Source organism: Electrophorus electricus, chromosome 11 (assembly GCF_041902795.1).
Source record: "Electrophorus electricus isolate QZ-2024a chromosome 11, ASM4190279v1, whole genome shotgun sequence".
Lineage (NCBI taxonomy): Eukaryota > Metazoa > Chordata > Actinopteri > Gymnotiformes > Gymnotidae > Electrophorus > Electrophorus electricus.
Genome location: NC_137507.1, coordinates 10,855,981 through 10,877,840, shown reverse-complemented (window position 1 = coordinate 10,877,840; position 21,860 = coordinate 10,855,981). Strand labels below are relative to the sequence as shown.

Here is a 21,860-nt window from a genome sequence, read left to right as displayed (position 1 = left end):
GCCAACAAACATGTAAACATTCAACCACACAACACATGCACACAGAGACGTAAACAGTTTTACACACAATCACAAAAGTACTTCCCATTTTACTGGGTCGTCAATGTCCAGTTCATTGCAGTTCAACTTTATGAAACTGCCTTTCAATCTTTGTTCTTTTTTTCTTTGGCCCTCTTATGGTCTGCTAAGGTACTGCAGCACTTGAGTGTCCTGCTGCTCTACAGCAGTTCAGGCTCTGAGCTGTACGCAGAGTGTCTGAGTGAGATCCCACAACTCTTCAGCTATCCTGCAGAAGATCATAAGAGCCACTGGCAACCACCTGCTGCTTGTCATCCTTCTGTAACACAGTCCAGTGTTAGAACTGGGCAGCACAGTTTTGTTCTGTTTCAGTCTGTAACTGTAATTATGCATAACTAATCTGTAACTGTAATTCTTTTACTTACCTCATCTGCTGGGAGGTGGGGGTCAGTGGGGGCAGGTGTGGAGTCATACGTGGGGTTGGAGATGTACGGGGCTGATCCAGAAGGGCTGCTGTCTTCATTCTCATCTTCCTGAAAGCCAAACACACATACTTGCATACTGCATATACACACTATAACAGTCTAATTCATTTTCCTTATATTAAATCTTTCTTCACATGCTTGGATTAATTTTTCTGTTTGCATATTAAAAACATGTTGCTATCTTGTGACGCACCGTGTCCACACTAACCTTGAAGTAGTGAAACTGGAAAGGCTTGGATTGCTGGGTGTAGAAATGGTAGGCCACAAATGCTCCAGCCATGATAAGGATGACGAGTAACAGAACACCGATGCCCATCCCTGCCTTGTGGGCGGGGTGGAGGGAAGGGGCCGGAGGGGGTGGAGCTTTCAGTGGTCCATGCAGCACATGGATGATCCCATTGGATGCAAAAATGTCAGATTCGATAATGTAACGGTCATTGACATATCCAGAGGAAGCCTGGAGCAGAAAGGATCTGTTAAACTTTGTTAGTAATTATTTGCATCCACTAACAGAGTTTTCAGGAGACATTGTGCATGCCTGATTTAGACTTGAAGTAAATGTAATTGTTAAGAACATCCACTAGCTATAATGCAGCTTAAATGAGGTAAATGTTTACCAGTGTCTGGGGGCTCTGCAGGCTAGGAACCCCTTTCACACTGAGTGTATGTCTCAGATGTGTTCGAACATGGCTGACGTTAATGAGAGCTTGCAGCACCAGAGCTCTCCCATCCAGCAGGTGGTGCTCTAAATCCCTGTAGGACAGTGTCTATTCCAGAGAGAGGGGGAGTGTGAAACACCTTTAATCTTGACTCATGAAGAATGCAGACATCTGTGTGGTATGGAGAGGACCAAGCTACCTCGTTCTCATAGAGACCGTCATTATCAGGCACAAACAGGGTGGACTGGGTGGTTATGTTGCTGAGACGCCTCACAAACTCTTGACCTGATGCTGAAGTTCTGGAGCAATTCAAGATTTGCTGGGGATGGGAACAATTTATGAGACCAATCAGTGTCAGTTACTGGGGAACATCAGAGCCAAATCTGGTGGCAAGAGTCTGATATGAGTGCATCTGATATCAGTGCATCAATGTACACAGCATAGAATGCTAGTCCTTAAGAACTACTCTGATAAAACCAGAACTAATATGTTCTGGTAACAACAAACTGGCTGTAATGCAGCTTACGCAGGAGTGTTTTCTTTAATACTCCAGGGATTCTGTTTGGAAAGTGCAGAACATGTTTTTCATGCAGCTTGTAAGCTGTTATACTCACTGACAGAAAGTTGGAAAAGTTGGGCATGGAGGAGAGAACCTGTAGCAGGTTTCCAGTGCAAGTGTATCCATCACCAATGTAGCCCATCTTACACTCACATTTCACATCTGGTAAAACAATAATATTAACAAATAAATAATCATGCGCGCGCGTACACACACACACACACACACACACACACACACACACACACACACACCATCTATATTTAACAGCATAGATTGTTGTATTAAATGCAAACTTGAGGCTCAGTATAGTTTGGCTTGAAGTTGGAATTAAGGCTGAGGTTATGGTTTGAGTTTGGAGTCATAGTTGAACTATGGGGTTTAACATGTTTAACATGTTTTATGTTTGTCATACACCGTCATAAGCTGCATGGTCTTACCCTTTGGCCGGTAGCAGAACGTGTCCCAGGTCCTGCTCAGGTCAGTTTGTTTGCCGTAGTCCACGATGCCCACGTGACCAAAGCCACATTTGAGGTGGGAATAGCTCATGGGATAGGCCACGCGCTCCTGCTCGAGCCATCCAGCAGAACACAGACTGTACCCAGCCTGCGTGGCCCACAGATAGGACGTCAAACATACCGCACAGCCATCTCTATCTCTTGCTCAGATGCTCAGTGTGCCTACTTGCATCTACACCCACCTGCTGAGCATAGGACAGTTGTGTGTATGTAGCAATAGTGCCTCCCTCCTGCTTGCAGGCCTCCTGGGCCTGTGTGTAGTTGAGTTTGTACACTCCCAGTGGAGAACGGTAGTGGAAGACCCCAACGGTCTTATCTGAGGTAAAGCAGATAAAGTGTAGATGACACATTTAGCCTTAACCCTACAATTTCACCCTGATGGCCAAGAAATAAACAATTATCCATACAGTTACTTATATTTCACTCAAATAGAGAAACAATGTGAGAACTTTCATTCTTACAGGGTTTCCCTAGTACAAACAAAGAAAGTTGATATTCTGAACAAACAGTATTACAGACAGTATTTTATTACAAAACAAAAATGGTGGACAATGACTGGGAAACCTGGAGAGGAGTGACTGGGAGGAATGTTCTGCCCAATCTGAAGCAAGAGGTGGGATGTTATTTGACTTCTGTACTATCCATGATTGGTGTACAACAAAGACAAAGTCTGAACACAAGGCTGCTCATAAGTGTACATATTATCAGAGCACCTTGGGCCAAAGGTCAGTGATTAACTTTGTGGTTGTGTCATCTGACCTGAGGCCATGTTTTGAACACTCATGTGAAGAGAATTGTGCAGCTGTCAATAGATCACAATCTGGTGCTGAGTTGGATCAGATGGGAGGGAACATTCTCGGTCAGACCTGGTAGCCCCAAACATAGTGAGGGTCTGCTTGGAAACACTTTCCCAAATGATTTGAAGAGAGCTTCTTGTACTTTCTGGAGTAATTGGGGACACTGAGTATGGGTGGACCCTGTTCAAAATCTCCATTGTGGAAGCAGGTTGTGGCTAAATCTTTTTCAGTGCCTGGTATAGCGTCAACCCAAAAACCCGGTTGTGGACTTTAACAGTGAGGGACACCATTAAGCAGAAAAGGAGGCAAGTTGAAGGACATGGTGATCTCCTCGGAAAGAGTGGCACACTCCCTCTGGGCGAGAACCTGACCCCAAGTGGAGGAGTTTACAGGTCACAAGTGATGGCAAGAGGAATTGTGATATCAACCATAAGATAAGTTCAGCAATTTCTGTAATGTGGTCACTGTGGCAGACTGTAGCTGTGAAGACGGAGCTGAGCTATAAATTCAAGTTCTCAATTTACTATTTCCCAACCATAACCTGCTCATGAACTTTGGAGGAGCGTAAAGCAGAGCAGGCAGTTGAAGTGGTTCAGGCATCTGATAAGGATGCCATGTGGTCACCTCCTGCCGTAGGTATACCAGACATGGCCAACAGGGAGGAGGACTATGGGTAGACCGAGGACATTCTGGAGGGACTACGTCTCCAAGCTGGCCTGGGGAAGCCTGGGGATCCCCCAGGAGAAGCTGGAAGAAGAAACCAGACACCTGGGCTTCTTTGCACATCCTACTACTCCTGTGACCATGAAATGGACTACGTGTAGAACAGGATTGCAGAAAAGGTGTACAGTGCTACTGTCCAATCACTTACCAAATCTATTGTATATTAGGACATTCCAGTTACACAGAGAGAGGCTGAAACTCTCACCCTGGTAGTGCAGGTCAGCGCACTGAGCGTCAGAGTGACACTGGCCGTTATCCTGCATGCAGCGATTCACTGGAAGCACCTTCAGCTCACACTCCAGACCATCACCAATGTAGTTAGGCTTACACTCACACTTCTTCTTATTCTGGGGTTTTACAAACACACACACACACACACACACACACAGCATATCAAAAATATACAGTTCATTATGCAGGTGTAGAGGAAGGTGTAGGTGTAGAGGAAGAGAAGCCTGCTCACTGCTCCAGTCATTGTACAGATGGCATGCTCGTGACAGCCTCCGTTATCATCCGTAACACAGGGGTCCACCGGCGAGCAGACATGGCCGTCTCCAGAGTAGCCCGTCAAGCAGGTGCAGTTCACCTTCTCGTCCTTCTGGGAGCAGTTGGCGTTCTTCGAGCAGCCTCCATTCCAGAACCCGCACAGGTCAGCCACTGGAGGCAGGGGAGAGAGATTGGAGAATGGTTTCAAGTGAGCTATCATCTCCGCTAGTCCGATATGTCTGTTGAAAGAGAGGTCAAGCTTTTCTCGATCGCATCTCATTTCCTACACAGACCAAAGACTAAGGGAGCACAAGCCACTACTTCTGTCTGTCAGGTTGTTCCTTTCTGGAGAAGTAGTTGCATTGAAGAAGTGGTTATAGGAGGACGAGAGCTGAGGCCAGACTGGAGAAGTGTAGTGTTTACCTGTGCAGGTGAGCCCATCTCCCTCGTAAAATGGTTTACAAACACAGGAGTTGTTCTTGGCACACACAGCCTTTGCATGGCAAGCAGGGACGCACACAGGGCTGTCGGCTACGGCATCAGAAAGGCAGCGAGAGTTTCAGCACAGATATAAGGAACATTCACATCCCCCATGCTGTACAAACAATGTGGAGATGTGGTGGGTGTGTGCCGTACCCAGCTTGTGTTCACACTGTGGACCAGTCCAGCCCTCATCACAGAAGCAGGAACCTGTACCGTCTGGACTCTCATCACATGATCCGTGTTCAGAACAGTTACAGGCTGTGGGGACAGGAAGTGAGGGGGAGAAAAAACATTCAATAGAATTTCCACTTCCTCCACTCCACCTGAAAAAGCTTTTCATGGATATGATTATGGCACAGTGCTTGTGTCATTCATGTGTGGAAAGCTGAATGTATAATGAAACTGTCACATACTAGCGAAAAGTTTAGTAAGATGCATATATAAATTCACACGCTGTAGTTCACTATTCAGCTTTGCAAACACTTTTCAACTAGATTATTACATGTTCAGTAGAGAATGTGACCTTTGCACTCTGGTCCAAAGTGGCCATCTATGCATAATTCACAGGCCACTCCCTGGTACCCAGGAAAACATGTGCAGGTGCCGTTGCCTAGGTGATCCTCATCACACTGTCCATGGTTACTACAGGGGGATCTTGGTCCTCCAGGACAGGCTGGAGAACAGGTTGTAGTGAGAATATCACACACACAATGCCACCATCACTTTCACTGTTATTATGCAAAAGCAACAATGTCTAAGAACCCAGAAGGGTCCAAATATAGCTGCCATTAACAACATGATTAGTGAGTTGTAGTAAAATGTGAGTGAAGTCTGGACTACTGTACCGAGACAATCCCTGCCGTAGTAACCTGAGCAGCACTTGGGCTTCCATATGACCATGGTGCACACAGAATGACATCCAGCATTCACAGATGAGAAGCGTCTGGGCAGGTCGCACCTCTGTATAGACTGCATTCCAAAAACATGTTAAAATAAAATATAACATATAGAAATGATTAGCCTTAAGGTAGCTACAGGAACATACTCAAATGAGAGATCTTCATGGAAAAATACATATAAAACAAATGTAATATCTTTCACATAGTGTTTGTATGAGTTGGATGAAGCATTTATGATTTTTTAGAAAAGTAGTTATTTATGTGTACATAGTGAAATGGGCATGGATTTATGATTACAGAGAAAACATACCTTTGGTTTACTTATTGAAGGGCAATCAGATGACACTGTAACAGCACAATATCTGCAAGGCATCTACCACAGGAAAAGAAACCATTTATATAATCTATATATAATACAAAATGAGAGTGCAGCATAGCTAAGAAACATTTTTAAAATAGGAAGTATGTAATTTATATAATTTGCATATAATATGCATGCTGCATATCAGTAGAGGATTTTGTCAGCATAGATCGGAATTATGTGGAACTTACTGTGATGTCTACAGTGTCCTTCTGAACACAGCACCCCCCCCAAGGCTGGGAGGTGTTAACAAGCAGTCAATACCATAAACCAAACCTCCATTGAACTTTAGCTTCCTCTTTACAACTTTTGTCACTGATGTACAGTTCACCCTAAAAAGTGAGTGATATCAATAATATTAAGTATGGTAAAGTAGCCAACTTAATTTTAGAAATAACATTCAATCCTTTTCAGCATGGCTTGTTTAAGATGTTCACACACAGCACAACACTGAACTACAGATTGGAAAGTGCTCCCTGTTCCCTGATTGGTCCTTGCTCTCCTGAAGCTCCTCTCCTGAGTCCAAGACTTTTCCATCACTCACTATTTGGTCCTCTCCGACGCAGCTCACAGAGATGTCAGAGCCCTGAAGGGTCTTCATTGAACTGAAATGAATCATTTCTGCAGACTGCATCTAAACAAGACACATACAAAATCATTGCATATATACCCAGGATTACAAGGGCACAAGCTTCAGTTTCCTCTATGGCTGGAACCTCCATCAGAAACACAATGCACAGCAGGCATGTGGAGCTCTAAACAGTGACGTAGGTCCTCCTGAGGTCTGTCTGAACTGGGTCCAGCCTGCTACCATCTGCACAGAATGAACTGCCTTACCTTCATATCATGGAGGACGTGGTACTCCAGGTACTCCTTCAGCTGGGCGTGTTTCTGCAGGCTGAACAGGAAGTCCTTCTGCTCCTGAGGCAGGGCAGCCATGGTGGAGTCAGTGGGGAGGAAGAGCGTGACAGGCTGATGGAGGCGGTCCTGCACCCGCTCCATCACCTCCGTGTCCTGGCAACAACAGACCAAGTCACAAAAGTGTGGAGTGTTTTCTGCAGAGCAGGAGCCAGCAACACTTTTTTTGAAGGTTTTGCTTTGGGTGGTCCATTTACATGGTTGAACGCTCAAAATAATTTTTTTTTCCAGAACCATTTGATAAAAACAAACCATAAAAACAAAACAAGCAAACAAAGCAAGCAAACAAATAAAAATGAACTTGACTCCTAACTTTGACTTGTAGCTTTCATCACACTCTTGTCCATACTGCCGTGTGTATGGTACAATACAGGCACAACTTCTGAACAGATCATACCATGCAATTCTAGTACATCTAAACTTTACTGACACAACTATGTCATGTACAACTCTATCCACACCTTGTATTTGAACATAATCTATTTATTCTATAATAGAAATGTGTACATCTGTATATATTTCACATCTTATATATTTATAGCTTCTGGAAACACAGCATAACGGGTGTATGTTAATGTGTATATATTCTGTATTTAATGTGTATACATTGTGTACTTACAGACTGTAGGGGACTATCTACTCAAGCTTTCACATCTCTGCTAAAGTGACAACAAAAAAAAGTGATTTGATTTGATTTTACTTGTACGCACCTCCAACAGTTTGAAAAATGTCTTGAAGCCGTGTTCATTTGCTACATCTTTGAGGTCAGGCTGCCAGAAAAAAATGGTGATATAAAGTCCAGGTTAGAGGTCATTTGGTGTTTTTGAATAAATCTCTAAGTGCACTCCCTGTACAGCTGGTGTTGTTTGCTATGTTTGGGAACATGTGGAATCTAAACTTCATTCCTGTGCTCTCAGTAGTTTAAAGTGACTTAATCTAACAGTGGAAGTTAAATTCTCTGAAGCTACTTCTGTAAAAGAGGCAATAACAGGTGCTGAGGTCAGGGGTTTGCTATGTGAAACCTCATTTCGTCAAAGTTTTTTTTTTTTAATAAATAATAACAAAATAATTCTTAGCATCATTTGATAGATGAGGAAACCTGGATTTATTCACACCATTAACATTAGATCAAGAGATTTGTCTGACAAAGTTGGTCAAAAGAGGCAAAACCTTTAAGGGTATTTACTTTGCTGCATGATAATATCACTGAACTAGTGGTTTGCATCTTCCATACGCAAGACAGTCTCAAGATAAATGCCGACACCTCTGAGGCTGGCAGACTTATTCATTCCATTCAGCTTCTGGAAGCTGGGGGGGATGAGAACCGTGTCGATCTCGTGGAAAATCCCGTTGTTGCTCTCCTGATCGCTGTACACCACTTTGGCCGTGTTATTGATATATATCGAGCCCTGCACACAAAGCACAGTTTATACATCTCGGTAGGACTGCTGGGAGTGAAGTGGCTCTTTTCTGTTGAGGTCAGCACACCTACCTCCGAGTAGGAGATGGTGAGCGTTTCCCCACTGAGCGTGGTGAGGTTACGGGGCTGCATCAGGTCCTCCGGCATCAGGATACGGCATGACACGATGTGGTACAGGACCAGCGCTGCGTTGCTCTCTTTATTCTCTGGCTTCTGGTACTGGGAAGTGATGCAGGATTATGGCGTGACCGAGAGGACTGTTGGTCCAGTCATTCAACATGCACACTGGGCAGTTTCATAAAACACTTGGACTTACTTCTGCCTTTTTAAGTGCCTTATTGTTAGGAGCAAACACAGTGTATGGACCACGTCCTTGTAGGAAATAAGCATCAGACCACTGAAAGCATAAACATATGCTGATTATTTCCTGCCTGCATTAACTAACATTTTGTAACACAGGGTTCAAGAAAACAGAAAAATAATGATTAAAAAACATCAATAATACAATTCAAATGAATGACTGAGACTCACTAACACACTTTGGAAGAAACTTGTCAGCTCTCTGTTTCGGAGCTCCTGAAGGCACAATGGGAGACACATTTAAGTTAGTGAAAATGAGATGGCAGAGAGTTTGTTTTTGTGTGTGTGTGTGTGAGAGAGAGAGAGAGAGAGAGAGAGAGAGAGAGAGAGAGAGAGAGAGAGAGAGAGAAACGCTCCTTGGCTCTCACCTGCATGACGTTACTTTTGCAGGTCATCCCATCTCCCATGTAGTCCTTGCGACAGGTACAGTTCCTCTCCCCTGGTCCTGTCATCATACAGATGGCTTGCTTGTGGCAGCCTCCATTTTTCTGACAAGGATCAGATGAATAGATTACAGCTATTCACATTCATTTATTACGTTAGGGCTCAGTGCAGTCACACATGCCAAACCCTGTGATGCCAGATTACATGCATACACCAGCTACTTTAGGTGAAGGCAAAACAAGGCAAGTTTATGTGTACAGCACTTTTCATACACAGTGCCAATTCAAAGCACGTCAGACAAACACACAAAAATAGTGAATGAAATAAAATAATGAAATAATTTTATTGTTTTTCATCCCGAGATCTATAACCTCAGGAAGCTTTTGTGAAACATAGTTACATCTGATTTACACGGCAATAACTAATACATGAAAATAAAAAGATGAACAATATATAATGATAAAATAAAGTGCTGCAGATATAAATGAATACAGAGAGCTCAATTATGACCAGTAACACTTTTAACCTCTATTTAAAAATATTTGGGCCACATCTAAATTCATCTTGGAGTTATTATCAGTCATGTATATATATATATAAAAAAAATGAATGCTGCTTCTCCGTGTTTGGTTTAAATTCTGGGCTCCACATTCTGGGCCTTGTATCCTTGGATCTTAGAGACCTACTGGGTTTTTACTCCTTGAGCAAGTGATCAAAATATATACTAGTAGTCAACTGGTATTAGTCAACCTGGTTGGAGATAAAAGCACGCAAAAGTGTCCAAGGTCTTGTTGGAACATTAAGCCTTTCTTAATACCCTTATAGTTTCTTAATATTCATTTGATATGGCCAGTAAAGGTCAGTCCTGGGTCTATTAGATCTCCAAGAACTTTCTAAGGCTGAGATTTCTTACTACATTTTTAGATCCCTAGATTCACGATGGGGAACAATTTAGAGATTCTCTGCTCTGTTGCCAAATATCATAACCTCTGTTTTGTCTTTATTTACTTTCAGGAAATTCTGTCATTCAGTTATTTATGTGCTACAAACAGAGACAGAGTGTCTATTAGGATAATAATCCAGTGAGAGAACTAAGTGTATATGTGTGTGTCATCTGCATAACATTGATAGGAAATCTTATTGTGTTGTAGAACTGGCCTAATCGGAGCATGTATAGCTTAAATAAAAGTGGACCAAGAACAGATCCCTGGGGATTCCACATTACAGCTGTCTTCATTACTACCTATCTGGACCACGGGAACTCCAGACTTCTTAATATGTTCCAGAACCCTTTAGGAGAGGTCCTAAAATATCAGTTAGTTAGTTGATCGCCACTTTAAGGTAGAAACGGCCAGTGCACAGTTAGAGACTGAATATCTGGTTGCTGTACATAGTTTATGTTGGCCATCATTAAACTCTTGATTAATGGTATGATTTACAAGGCTGCAGCTGACTGGTTAATTTTGGTTGGTGGATCTCAGTTCCACATGTAAAAACCCCAGCAACACTCCTGTGCATGATAACACTCTGTACCTAATCTCTAGTGACAAATATAAAGGTATATTAGAGGTCCCAGAAAGAGGAGTATGAGCATGAGATGTTTCAGAGAGTGAGAGGGATCAGGGAGTGAGAGGGGGCTGAGAGTGATAGGGGACTGAGAGTGAGAGGGGGCTGAGAGTGAGAGGGTCTCGCTTACTTTGCACTGCTGTGGCACGTCCCTTTACATGAGTCTGTGGTTATGGCTGAAATAGAACACGGAGCTAAGTTTCTTTTCTCACCACAGAAAAGAAATTAAATTTGTGTGTGTGTGTGTGTGTGTGTGTGTGTGTGTGTGTGTGTGTGTGTTTGTGTGTGTGTGTAATTCCTCACCTATAGAGCAAAGTGTTCCTCTCCATCCAACGTCACAATCGCAGGTGCCATCCCCCTCCTGACCATCATTACAGTGACCATTCACACACTTACAGTCTGCAGTGAGAGGAAAAGAGAGAAAAAGGGAAAAAGGGAACAAATACGACTGAGAGAAATATGTGGAGGTTTAACAAGCTTTTACCTGTAGTGTATTGGGAACTTACATTGTTGTACATTACAAAGGTACGTTACAAAGGTAGATTCCACGGCGGAATACCTTGGTCACAGTGGATGCCGTACTTTCCCGTCTGGCAGGACTCGCAGGCTGTGCCGTTAAAGCCAGGGTTGCACCGACACGCTCCTGTACCATTAATACCGTCCACACACACACCGTTACCAAAACAGGGCTGGCCTTCTGGCCCTGGACAGCTCTCACAGTTAACACCATAAAAGCCCTCGCAACACTTCCTTACCTACAGAGAGGGAGAGAGAGAAAACAAGAGAGGGAACCTCCCTCCAATCAAAACTTAATGATGACAAAATAACAGTAAAATCACATCAGTGTTAAAACATACTCAATCCAACATGTGCAAAATTCAGCACCATCATTTAAACAACTTACAGAAGAAAGCAATTTAAAAATCTCACATATGATGGTCCGTTTTTGACAGGAAGCCTCACAGCCAATGAACATCCCGTGTTTCCTCCTGCTATATACACATTTGGTCCTTTTTATGGACTTTGGGCAAAAAAAAGAGACAAAATCAGGACATGTCAGTCTGCTCCATTTGAATGTTCATTTTACCCAGAAACCCAGCTGAGACTGAAGTCTTATTAACAATACAGTGACACCGATAAAAAGAAAAATATATGAACAAGAACATAATATTGAATTCAATGCGAAAATGTAAAACTGGAAATTTAAATGTAAAAACAGTAAATGTAATGTAAATGTAAAAATACCATTAGCCACATCTATGAAACACAGCCACACTCCCAAATGAGCACTGAATGGATTTAAAAAGCTAAACTAATGTTTGTTTAAACTGACTAGATTATGGTTGTAAACGGTGGCACATAAAGTAATTAATGCATGTGTTTTAGATGAATAGCTTGTTTTAGAGACGTGCCATTGATTTTACCGTGAATACTTGCTGGGTTCCAGGGGGACAACGGCTCTCGGTTGGGTGAAAGCAGTCCATGCACTGCCCCTGCATACAGTGTTATTCCAGAAGATCACAAACTCATGCCTGACAAACAGCTCAGCAAAGTGGGTCTGCCCTGTTGCCTGTGAAGGTGTTCGGCGGGTGAGAAAGTCTGGGAGAGCTGTGCACAGCAGAGGGAATCACCTGGAAGATCTTGGTGGACGCTGTGTCACAGCGGTTCCTGGGCACCTTCAGTACAGCAGACACTTCATGGATGATCCCCTTAGAAGTCAAAATGTCCGTAGCAGTCACCAGAGCCTTATTCACCCACCACTGAGAAGGAAAGACAGAAAGAGAGAGAGAGATTTATTAAGTGTGTGGCTCTCGATGCTCTCTGTGTATGAAAGGGTTCGACTGTTCCTCACTCACTAGTGTTACTGTGGGAAGACGGAGACATGTTTGTGTGGGTCTGTGAGTGTCTTTGAGTCTTTGTCTTTGAGTGTCTGTCTGCATGTCTGTGAGGATTTAGGCTCCATTTTCCACAGCTGACTGGGAACAGAGTAGCTGTTCTCATGTGTACTGGGTGGTTTAACGCACATCTCTCCTACATCCCATATGTTCCTATGATTTCCCCGTTCACAGGGGTAAAGAGTCGACCTACGTTACTGTCTTTGCAGAAAATGCCTATCTGATAGGAGAAACCCAGCATGGTGTCTTTGTACAGGCCACCCTGCAGGTCCGCCTGCCTCAGGGTGTCACCCAGCACAATGTGGTAATGCGTCACATTCAGGTCCTAGTTTGGAGATATCACACACTATTACATATAAACAAACACCAAACATGTGTATGTGTTTGTGTGTGTGTGTGTGTGTGTGTGTGTGTGTGTGTGTGTGTGTGTGTGTGTGTGTGTGTGTGTGTGTGTGTGTGTGTGTGTGTACAGTACCAATGAGCTTTCACCGGTGTTCTTCAGATATTCAGTAATAGCACTGTCCGTAGGTGCGAACAATGTAAAACCAGAGGCGCTCTCCATTTCCTCAGTCAAGTTGAATTTCTAAAGCACCAGAAAAGCTAAATTTAATCACATTAATGATGCTTACACCATAAAACCTAAGGAGAGACAATCATATTCTTCCCTATGAGAGACTGGCAGCATGACAGACCTACAAGAAGAGCATTAGGGGATACCCACAAAAAGCATATCCCTAAAGAAAGAGAACTGTGGTCTCTGGTTCAGCACCTCAGGTAAACCTTCGTTCAGCTTACAATGAGAGATGAGAACCTGGCAAAGAAACACCAGTCTATCATTTCCACTACATAACAGTACGAGGATTCCACTGCATTTTTGAGGGGTTTTTTTTAACACTTGCTGTGTCGATCAGGTGAATGAATCCATTCTTGGCAACAATGTCTCCTGATACAATTTTAGCTCCAGCCACTCTGGTGGTCTAATGAAAAATACAGAATATACCCAGTCAGAAAATCTCCTTCATTACAGCCTTTTTTAAAATGAAATTGCTTGGAATGTGTAGGTGTTGGGGTGTGTGTGTGTGTGTGTGTGTGTGTGTGTGTGTGTGTGTGTGTGTGTGTGTGTGTGTGTGTGTGTGTGTGTGTGTGTGTGTGTCTGTGTGTGTGAGTGACTATAAAGATAGAATGATAGAATCCCCACAGTCCTTTTACCTCATTGGTCCAGGAAACAGGAAGTGTCTTTTTCAAAAGGGAAACTAGTTCTGGAGAAGGTGAACTCCGGAGCTCAGCCAAAGCAAAGAACCCAGAAACCATGTGACTCCTGAGGACAGACTGAACACACCAATTATGAGCAACCATTAAGAGTCATTAAATATCATATGACATTCCACTGCATTTCATGACTGACCACTGTTGATTTTACACCAAGAGCAACTGTGTATGCAACCCAAAGAGATGTGGCAAGGTGACAGATTACACTAGTGCAGATTGCACTGTGATAGTGAACTCACTTGACCAGACTTGGAAGGTTGCTGACGGCCAGCCAGTAATCCCGGTCGTCTTTGTTCAGGTTGCCGATGGCTTGTTCCGATGGCACAAATAGAGTCATGTTCTGGCCTTCGGTCAGCATGTCCTTGAGGTCTGCTCGCTGCAGCCCGTTCCAGAGGAGACACTCAGAACACCCGTAATAATTCCCCACAGAGCAGCCTTTACCTCTGATATACACTTTGCCTCTGTCCTTCAAAGATCAGTTCCAAAAAGTGACTTTTTACTTAGATATTAATTACATAATAATTACATATTAATTATTAACAAAATCTGCATAATACTTGTAAATACCTACACATAAAATGTTTTTATCAATAATTTAGATAGACTTTATATCTTAATTTTCAAAGAAGTACAGACTGAAACTTACAGTCAACCACGTATTGAATTCACTCAGATCAGGATTGTTTTCCACTTCCTTTAGAAGAAAATGTAAATAATCCTCTTTATGTGAGGATATTCATGTTTCTCAGTGTTCAGGTGTTCATATTCAGTGTGATTAAATTCTGTGAAGTCTAACATATGGCAGAGCATTATCTAAAATCACTGAAATACTAATAAACCGTGTAGTATTCTGCTGTCATACCTGTGCCAGGGTTCCATAGCAGATGCTCCCATCTCCTGAATAACCCATCTGACATACACACTCAAACCTCCCTTGATTCCCATACAAGCAAGAAGCCTGGAGGAATAATGTGATCATTTAACTCCCACAATAATTGCATGACCATCTCATGTAATGGTGTTATGCTATTATGATTTTAACGCATCTGAAACTGTGTGTGTGTGTGTGTGTCACACTAACATGCTGATGTGTGTGTGTGTGTGTCACACTAACATGCTGATGACATCCTCCCATTTGATCTACACACTGATTGATAGCCTCACAATCTTTAACATTGCCACGGTAATTCTTCTTGCACATACAGTAATTCTGGAAAAAAAATAGAAAGAATGACTGACAAGCTCAGCAAACACAGAGGCTGAATTCATGTCTGGATGGATGGATGTATGGATGGATGGAACAATGGAGATGTACAAAGGACTGATGTAGAGTAGGTAAAAGTGGCTCTAAGGCAACATCCATGACACAATATGCTGTGCAAGTGCCCTTAGTCTAGAGTCTGTGCTGGACTGAGTGTCTGGGTTAAGCAGCAGCCGTCTCACCTGTCCTGGGCCTACGTGGATGCATGACACGTTGGGATGGCACCCGCCTCTAGAGGGCTCCACACAGTTATTGACAGGCTGGCATTCATCTCCATCCTCTTTCCACCCTTCAGACACTCACACCTGCGGGTGCCTGGTCCAGTTTTTATACACCTAGCCTGAGAGAGAGAACAAAGACATTCAGAAACACACACACATTCACACACACACACACACACACACACACACACGCGCACACACATACGCACGCACCAACACACACAAATGCATTCTTGACCTACGTTGTTACTGCAGCCTCCGTTGGGAGGTGAAGTACACGGGTCGCTCTCCACACACAGGAATCCATTCCCTTTGAAACACAGCTTACACACACACCTTGAACAAAGATACACAAGTAAAATGAAACACACATCTCCCTGACTGAAAAAATTTGTTCCTTCACATCTTCATACCATATGATGAAGTGAATAAAAAAAAACATCCTTATTTCTATCTTAACCGAAACCAAACCTATTACAACCCTTCACTAAAAGAAGAAAATACTTACTTGCCTTTAAACATAACTACCAAGTCCCAGGGTGGAGCTTTCCCTCCTGCTTCTCCAACCACTCAAGTCGGTTAACGGTAGTGTAAGGGTGGGGTTAAGGGCAGATTAAGGACGGGGCAAAGGCGGGGCACTCTCATGAGCTCTCCTTCACTGTAGACACAGTCGGCATGGGCGTGGCACGGCTGCTTGGGCCCGCAGGGCTGGGTGTGCTTATCACAGAGCTGCCCAGAGAAACCTGGCTTGCAGGAGCCTGACTTACACATGCCGTGGGCTTCTGGGCGGTTGTCACACACACTGTGCACACACCCGCAGGCTGGGGTACAAGAAAGAGAGGTGAAGGGAGATTAAAGCTCTTATGACAGTTGAGGCTGATCAAAGATGGATCTGATCTATGGATATGGGAGGGTACTCTGATGCTTCTGGAGTTGCACTTTGGTCACAGGATGGGCCGTACTTGTTGGGGTCAGCACAGTACTGGCAAAGGGACCCTTTGAAGTTGGGCTCACACTGACAAGTGCCATTGCCATCTATACCCTCGAAGCACTGAAACAAAGGGAGAGTTGTGAAGTGGGGTGTGCGTGTGTGCACACCTGTGTGTGTGTGTGTGCGTGTGCATGTGCGCGCGTGTGTGTGTGTGTGTGTGTGTGTGTGTGTGTGTGTGTACCATGCCATGAGAGGAGCAGGGGGCAGTGAATCCACCTGGGCAAGGGGAACAGTCTGATCCAAAAAAGCCTTTACAGCATTGTGGGGTCTTCACAACATGGAGAAAGAGAGACATCATCTCCTACTTTAGCTTCAGTTTTAATACAAAACACCCAAAATGCTGTATAAAGAACAATGTACAAATCTACTCTGCTGTTAAGTAATTAGTGTCAAGATTCAGGGATAAACGTATTTACTGGAGGTTTACTTTATGACAGTGTGACTTTGTGCCCTGAGTATATGTAAGTGTGTTAGACCGAACTACTGCACATGCATTGGCTGGATTTTCTCTTATTATAAATTAAACAAAGAAGTTGGCATGTTGAATCTGTGGAGGTAAAGCCTAATAATGAACCCAGTCTCACCAGTCTCAGAAACTTTGAGTTACTGTATTGTATTGTATTATTGTTGAAACTGACATTTCGATGACCAGCTCCTATAAGGCTGGTGCAATGCATGCTAGAACAGATCTGGAACACATGAAGTGATTGGTGTTGGTTCTCATACTCACAGTACGGTTCTCACTGCAATACAGGCTGCAGCCCAGAACGGGAACATTCAGGCCTAGAGACTTTTTCATGTACACACAGCCCCTGGAAAATGTGCTCTTCACACAAGGGCCACAAGGGAGAGAAATGTAGATATACACAGATCATTTAGATATGCACCTCGAGATAGACACTAAAAACCTCAAACACAATCAACCTTAAACACTTTTCCATCACTCAAACAAACATGCAGTTATACTGATTACTAGGTATTTGTAAATCTTCTGTAAACCTGTTAAGGGTAAAATATTTTGAATTATATGACTTCAGTCGTCATATAATAATAAAAGTTATGAAGAAGGCATCTCCTGACCACTGAGACACCTGTTGGACAGGTAGACCTGGTGACTGATGAATAGCTCACACACAGACCCTGGAGACAAAAGAGAAAATGGTCTTGCATAGAAGCTCTCACTCCAACAAGCAACAGTACCTTTTTTTCTTAGATGACATGAGGCATTCTGCAGATTTAAATGAAAAGTAACTTCTAGATGCATGGCCTAAACTCACCTTATATTTAACATTTTCAGTAACGTCACATCGATGAGGGAGGATGGGTTCTATGGTGGGCGGGATTAGAATCCCATCCAGCGAATAGAGACGTCCATTCTTTGCCTCAACATCTGTCTCAACCACTGCTACCCCGTTGATAAAAATCTGACCTTGATTATGAGCAGAAACCATATTGGGAAATGTCCATCCAACACAAACACTACTTACATACCTAAACATGAATGAGAATCAGCCAGAGCCTTTTTATGACTGAATAATAAATGGCAGTAATAAATGGGAATAACTGACATGCTGGAGCAGACAAAATGCTAATAGTTTTTGGATGGTACAGCATGTTTAATCACACAGTGTACCAGACCACATTCCTACTTGAATAACTGTAAATGCAGCTAGAGGTGGTCAGCATGTGTGTGTTTGTTGATTGACTCCTACTTCTCATACATTTTAGCAATGCCAGCATTTCCTGGTGAAGTGTTACATGAAATGAAGTGTGAAAATTCTTGAGTACTCACAACAAGGGTGACATTAAGTGCTAGAACTTGATTAGCCATGGACACAGTCTACGCACTTGAGATGATATAGCTAAAACTCAGATGATGTCAATGCAAGAAAATAAGACATGAGTGTAATTACAGAAAAAGACGTTTGGTAGCATCATGTGTAAAGTTTCAATATGCTATGCAGAAGGGAACACCACATTCCTACAAAACAATATGGTTTCTCATTAGTTCCAGTAGTTTTGAATTGCCCTTCAGAGATGAAAGGAACAGAAATATAAAGGGAAAAATCAACTTGTTTCCAGTTAAGTGATGCTAAATATAAAATACTGCAGAAATTTTGCAGTGCAGACCCACCTCATCAGACACAAGGTAGTCTAGGTAACCTTCCTTCAGTAAAGAAAAGGCGGTGTTTGTTGGAGCAAACACTGTGTAGGGACCTGCCTCGTCCAAAATAACCATCATGTTGGTTTTCTGATGCAAAGAGACAGACTTAGAGTTTCATACATGCGCATTTACTGCATATGTAGACATTTCTCACAATTTTCCGATACCTCAAGGAGAGATTTAAATTAGGAGAACTTTCCATTGTCAGAAAGAATCTTCATCAGGTTTTCCTGAATTCAAAGAGCAAATTATAAAAAAGAGTTTTATTTTACTTAATAACTCAGAAAGAAGGATTTCCTGATTTACGTCAGTATTATTAAAAGCATCTGGCTTGTCTGAAGAACGCACCTGACTGTCACTTATAACAGTAGGAGGGACCGTGTCCATCATTTTATCAGTGATGTGGATCACTCCATTCGAAGCAATAATATTGGATTCCAGAAGCAGGCCTTTCCTACGGCTGCCATGGATACGGACTTTAACCTGCTCAGACTTAGTAAAGAAGGAGAGAGAGAAAGAGAAAGAGAGAAAGAAAGAGAGAAAGAGACAGTGAGACACAGTGAGAGAGTGAGAGAGTGCTATTTCTATAATATTCAATTTTCTCTCTTTTTTGTTCTTCCTCCCTTCCTCCCACACACACACACACACACACACACACACACACACACTCACACACACACACACACACACTCCTCTACCTCAGTTACTGATTCAGCAGTTTTCCCTGTCAGCGTGTAATAGAGTATTCCATTCTTCAGAGTGTCAGAGTTCATTTCCACGGCGACCATGTGCAACTTGACGAGATATCGGGCCTTCGCCTCATCTGCCACCAGAGTTTTCACCTGCAGCAGCAGAACAGTAAGATGCACATGTGTGTGTGTGTGTGTGTGTGTGTGTGCATGTGTGTAACATGGATGTGTTTTGCAGTTTTTTATCATTCATACTACTACAAAAATTTGGGTTCCCATATTTATGCTATATTTTATTGCAACTTTATGCAATGTAAGTCTAAATAATGTATGTAGATATGTCATTCTAAACTATCATTTAGTATTTTAGTGAAATATAGGTCATTAACTATTGAATAATTAAATAAATTGAATTTAATGCAATTTCTCCTGAAATAATCTGCCTCAAGATTTGATCATTGCTTTCCACCCCTTTGTGAAGTATTCTGGATATTAATTTTATTATTAACTCTCTCCATACATGTCTATGAAGCATTTTGGAGTCAACTGCACAATTCTACATAAATCTGGACAAAATTATTTGTGTATTTATGTGCTTCCTAAAAGTTATTTGAAAATTCATGAATTTTTAAATTCTAGTATCACATTATAATAATTTTATGTACGTATCCACAAAAAAGTGGATTATTGAGAACACTGGTGCAGTGATTCCAAAGATTTGAACAGTAGTGTGTATATAATGATATGATTAATGGTCTGTATGACAGAACTCACAGATGTTGATTTGACAGCTTTGTTACTTGGTACAAAAACAGTGAACTGTCCATGGGGCCAGGGCCAGGACATAACTGCTTCTTAAAGTGTATTTATGTTCAATGTTCATGTTATGTGTGAGTGCCACCATTGTGTTATATGTTCCATATCATTAAATGTTTCACAAAGTCGAGGGAGTGCATCCTGTTCTGCACCCTGCGGCACTCGGGCAAATGTTACACAGACAAAATTATTTTTTCAGGTAATTACTAGTCTTCCAGTCCACAAAAAGTAGCCATAAGCTCCACCCACTTATATTTTGAGATAATTTGCATAATATGCAAAATCATACACATTTAGGAGCACTAACTCCTAGGATTTTCACCAAACCTACACACATCTGGTAACCAGACATTCACAAGAGTCTGAAGTTTAATAAATATCAAAAGATCTGGGGATTTCTATACTGTGTAGTTTGTACATGCCACTCAAATAAGTTGAACCCTTCAATGCAATGACACCAAACTTTACAGACATGTACCCCAAGTGGCTATGGGGCAAGTCAACCATTTTGGTGCACCTGCTTAAATAGGGGGCGCTATCACAGGCAAGAAACTATCACACCTACTCAGATTGTCCAGCTAATGTGAAACTGGTACATAACATCTGTATGCATGTATGGAGCAGGACCTAAAACAGGGATACTATATCTCCAAAAAGGACTGATACCATCAGCCAGTCAGCATTCAGTACAGATTTTACAGGCTAAGCACTGGTCAATCCACATCAAACTTGAATTGTATTGTCATGTATGCATTCTCTAAGACATAGTCAGGTTTCAAGGGAAATGGCCACTTGGGGGCACTATACTAAAAAATCTAGTATATCTCCTACATAGTTAAATTTGGCAACACAAACTTGGACTCAAATGAATCTTTGCAAACAAACAACTTTGCAATTGCAATGCTTTTCAAACATGTTTAGTTTTGACACATTCGTTAATAATATAAAATTTGCACTTAATCTTTAAAGTCTGAAACTAAATAATTATCAAATAATGTTGACTTTTTGACTATATGTGGCATTGATCAAAGGGGCACCATTATCATATCACTGAAATGCTATCATAGGTTGTCTGATCCACGTCCAAACCGTGCACAATGAGCACAATGAGCATGGATAACGAGAACTAACCAGAAACCATGAAAGACAATCTTACCAAAACAAAGAGAGAAAGCTACAATGACCGACAACCAAGAGATGTAGGAACGGGGTTTACATGGGACTACAATCAGGGACAAACTAGGAAGAGCTGGACACAAAGGGGAGGAGACACGGAACCATGGAGACGAAAACTGGAAAACCCGGAAGTGACTATGTTGCCATGGAAATGGGGAACGCTCAGGTCTGCGAACATTTTTATTTTTATATTTTTTTGTTTGGCTCCCATCAGACATCAGACAAACCTAGACATCATGAAATAGCAGAGTGTCTCCCTGCACAAAGGCAGCAGAAACTTATACAGTTACACTAGTGGTATAATGAACTATTAGATTTTGAATACATGTTGAATACATTTGCATTTGTGAAGACCAGCTGCATGGTGGGGTTGGTTGTCACACAGCATATGGCTGGTTGTCATGGTGAAATTATATTAGATCTTTAATAAATGACTGTATAAAAAAGAATAACAGATTTTACCAAAATGTCATTCTCATTAAAGAGAAATGAATGAAAAATGTAGCAAATATTTCTGTGAATAAATATCCATAGAACTAAATCTAAAACTGTTCAGTTCACTTAATGTAATGCTTCGAGTAGAATATTTACAGTTGTATCAAACTTTCACTCCACTTTCCTTCTCTACACTTTCCATCTCCTCTTTTTAATTTCATGCCATTACAGTGTCTTTCCCCACCAAACTTCTTATCAATGTCATCTACCGCCCTGCAGGTTCCCTAGATCACTTCATTGATGAGCT

At 42.1% G+C, this 21,860-nt stretch overlaps 1 protein-coding gene and 1 pseudogene across 1 annotated transcript in view; both read right to left on the bottom strand.

Moving 5' to 3' along the window:
• Positions 1 to 21,860, bottom strand: part of LOC145659867 (scavenger receptor cysteine-rich type 1 protein M130-like) — a 54,058-nt gene that overhangs the window by 16,058 nt on the left and 16,140 nt on the right. The window lies entirely within an intron of this gene.
• Positions 278 to 19,972, bottom strand: LOC145659810 (stabilin-2-like; annotated as a pseudogene).